Genomic DNA, 4,034 nt, shown 5'->3' with positions numbered 1-4,034 from the left:
GAAGCTTTCTGTGAATCTGCTTTTTGCTATCTTTTTTCATCCCACGTAGATGCAGGTTTCTGTACATTACGCAGCTTGGAAACCCCCTCGTGGATGGATCCGCGAAGGGATATTTGGGATCACATTTGGGCCTATGGTGAAATATGAAATATAGTCAGATAAAAACCTGAGAGAATCTTTCTGAGAAACTGCTTGGTGCTATGAGCATTCCACTCAGGGATTTATAACTTTCTTCTCATAAGGCACAGTTTGAACGCTGTTTGTGTACAACCAAAGGAGTGATAGTTGGAGCACATTGAGGACTATGGCAAAAAGTGAAATGTCGTCCAATAAAAATCAGAAAGAAGCACTCGAGGAAAATGGTCTCTGACATATCCATTGTTTTCACAGAGTTAAAGATTACTCTCCATTTCCGAGTTTGAAAGTCAGTCTTTGAGGGTTCTGTGAAAAGATAGTAAGTAGCAACTGGAAGCCTGTGTTGAGCAAGGAAGTATCTTCCATCAAAAATTGGAGAGAAGGTTTCTGCGGAACTCTTTTGTGATGTTTGTATTCATCTGAAGGAGTTAAATCATTCTTTGCATTGAGAAGTTTGAAATCACTGTTTCTGTGGAATCTGAGAAAGGACATTTGGAGATGCTCTTTAGAACACCCTGAAAAAGAAATAACCTCAGAGAGAAACCAGAAGGAAGCTTTCTGTGAAACTGCTCTCTGTCACTTGTATTCCACTCACACAGTTAATCTTCTCCTTTCTTTGAGCAGTATCAGAACAGTTTTTGTTTAGTCTGCAAAGGGATATTAAGGAGTGCTTTGAGACTCACGGTGAGAAAGGAAACCTCTTCAGATAGAAACTGGAGAGAAGCTTTCTGAGGAGCTGCTTTGTGACATTTGCATTCCACTCACAAAAATATACCTTTCTTCTCATAGAGAATTCCAGAATCCCTTTTAGAGAAAAAGCTACTGAGAGACATTCGGGAGTATAGGGACGGCTATGGTGAAAAAGGAAATATCCTCCGATAAAAACTGGAAAGAAGATTTCTGTGAAACTGCTTTGTGTTAGATATATTGATTCATCTCCAATAGTTAAAACTTTTCTTATAGTATGCAGTTTGGAAACTCCATCATGCACGGATCCACGAAGGGACATTCTGAGCAATTAAGGCCTACGGTGCAGGAGTAGGTATCTTCAGATATAAACTGGATAGAAGCTTTCTGAGAAAGTACTTTGTGATGTAGACATTCCACTCAGGGAGTTTTACCTCTTTTCTCACAAGACAGTGTTTGAACACTTTTCCTGTGAAAGCGAGAAAGTGATATTTCAGAGCGCATTGAGGACTACGGCGAATAGTGAAATATACTGAACTAAAATCGAGGAAGAAGCGTTCCAAGAATCTGCTATCTGATATGGGCATTCACTTCACAGAGTTAATGCTTACTCTATCTTCCCCAGTTTTTTAACTCTCTCTTTGAAGAATCTGTGAAAGGATATTTAGTGACGCCCAGAGGCTTGCGGTGAGCAAGGAAACGTCTTCTGATGAAACCTGCAGAGAAACTTGGTGAGCAACTGCTTTGTGATGTGTGTATTCGTCTCATAGAGATCAAACATTCTTTCGATTGAGCAGCTTGAAATCACTGTTTTTGTGGCATCTGGGGAAGGACATTAGGGAACGATCCTTAGAATATGGAGAAAGAAATATCCTCAGGTAAAATCCAGAAGGAAGCTTTCTGTGAAACTGCTCTGTGTTGTCTTAATTCCTGTCACTCAGTTAAGCCTCTCTTTTCTTTGAGAAGTTTTCTAACACTGTGTATGTTTCACGTGTGATGGGATATTCGGGAGCACTTTGAGTCTTACTGTGAAAAAGGAAATATGTTCAGACCGAAACTGGTGAGAAGCTTTCCCAGGAATTGGTTTGTAAGTTGTGCATTCCACTCACAGTGTTATACCTCCCTTCTCATACAGCGTCAGGGAAACCCTTTGGGAGGAACAGGTACCAAATGATATTTGGGAGCATGTTGATGCTGATGGTGAAAAGGGAAATAGCCTCAGACAAAAACTGGAAAGAAGCTTTCTAGGAAACTACTCTGTGATATGTGTAATCATCTTACATAGATAAAGCTTTCTTTACATTACGCAGCTTGGAAACTGTCATGCACTTATCCATTAAGGGACCTTCGGGAGTACATTCAGGACTATGGTGAAAAAGGAAATATCTTCAGATAAAAAGTGGAAAGAAGCTTTCTGTGAATCTGGTTTTTGATATTTTATGCATCTCACATAGATGAAGCTTTGTTTTCATTACACAGCTTTGAAACTGTCATGGACAGATCCACAAAGTGACATTGTGGAGGACATTCAGGACTAATATGAAAAAGGAAATATCTTCATATAAAAACTGGAAAGAAGCATTCTGTGAATCTCCTTATTGCTATGTTTTTTCATCTCACATAGACGAAGCTTTCTTACCATTACGCAGCTTGGAAACTCCCTCCTGGTTTTATCCGCAAATGGATATTTGGGATCACTTTAGTGCCTATGGTGAAATAGGAAATATATTCAGATAGAAACATGGGAGAAGCTTTCTGAAAAACTGTTGGTGATATGTGCATTCCACTCAGGGAGTTGTAACTTTCTTCTGAAAAGGCACAATTTGAACACAGTTCCTCGAAAACCAAAAGAGTGATATTTGGAGCACATTGAAGATTGTGGCAAAAAGTGAAATGTCGTGCAATAAAAAACAGAAAGAAGCACTCAAAGAAACTGCTCTCTGACATGTCCATTCTTTTCACAGGGTAAAAGCTTACTCTCCATTTCCCAGTTTGAAAGTCGGTCTTTGAGGATTCTGCGAAGGGATAAGTGGCAACCGGAGGCCTGTGTCGAGCAAGGAAATGTCTTCCATTGAAAATTGGAGAGAAGCTTTCTGTGCAACTCTTTTGTGATGTTTGTATTAATCTCATAGAGTTAAATCATTCTTTGGATTGAGCAGTTTGAAATCCCCATTTCTGTGGAATCTGAGAAAGGACATTTGGAAACACTCTTTAGAATATCCTGAAAAAGAAATAACTTCAGAGAGAAAACAAATGGAAGCTTTCTGTGAAACTGCTCTGTGTCACGTGAGTTCCGCTCACACAGTTAAGCTTGTCTTTTCATTGAGCAGTATCATAACACTGTTTTTGTTTAGTCTGCGAAGGGATATTCAGGAGCACTTCGAGGCTTACGGTGAGAAAGGAAACGTCCTCAGATAGAAAGTGGAGAGAAGCTGTCTGAGGAGCTGCTTTGTGAAGTGTACATTCCACTCACAGAAATATATCTTTCTTCTCATGAAGGATTCCAGAACCCATTTTGCAGAAAAAGCTACCAAGAGACATTCAGCAGTATAGGGATGGCTATGGAGAAAAAGGAAATATCCTCAGACAAAAACTGGATAGAATATTTCTGTGAAACTGCTTTGAGTTAGATATATTGATTCATTTTGCATAGTGAAAACTTTCCATGTATTATGCAGTTTGGAAACTCCGTCATGCACAGAACCATGAAGCGACACTCGGGAGCACATTCAGGGCTATGGTGAAAGAGGAGATATCTTCAGATAAAAACAGAATAGAACCTTTCTGAGAAAATACTTTGTGATGTATGCATTCCACTCAGGGAGTTATACCTCCTTTCTCAGAAGGCAGTGTTTGAACACTGTTCCTGTGAAACCGAAAAAGTGATATTTCGGAGCGCATGGAGGACTATGGCAAATACAAAATATACTAAAATAAAATCGAGGAAGAAGCCTTCCAAGAATCTGCTCTCTGATATGTGCATTCACTTCACAGAGTTAATGCTTACTTTATGTTGTCCAGTGTCGAAACTCTGTCTTTGAAGAATCTGTGAAGGGCTATTTAGTGACGCCCGGAGGCTCATGTTGAGCAAGGAATCATCTTCCGATGAAACCTGCAGAGAAACTTTCTGAGCAATTGCTTTGCAATATGTGTATTCACCTCATATTGTTCAACCATTCTTTGGATGGAGCAGTATGAAATCACTGTTTTCG

This window comes from Colobus angolensis, unplaced genomic scaffold, assembly GCF_000951035.1.
Source record: "Colobus angolensis palliatus isolate OR3802 unplaced genomic scaffold, Cang.pa_1.0 Scaffold354, whole genome shotgun sequence".
In the NCBI taxonomy this organism is placed as follows: domain Eukaryota; kingdom Metazoa; phylum Chordata; class Mammalia; order Primates; family Cercopithecidae; genus Colobus; species Colobus angolensis.
The sequence above is the reverse complement of the archived record's forward strand: the minus strand, read 5'-3'. Positions refer to the sequence as shown.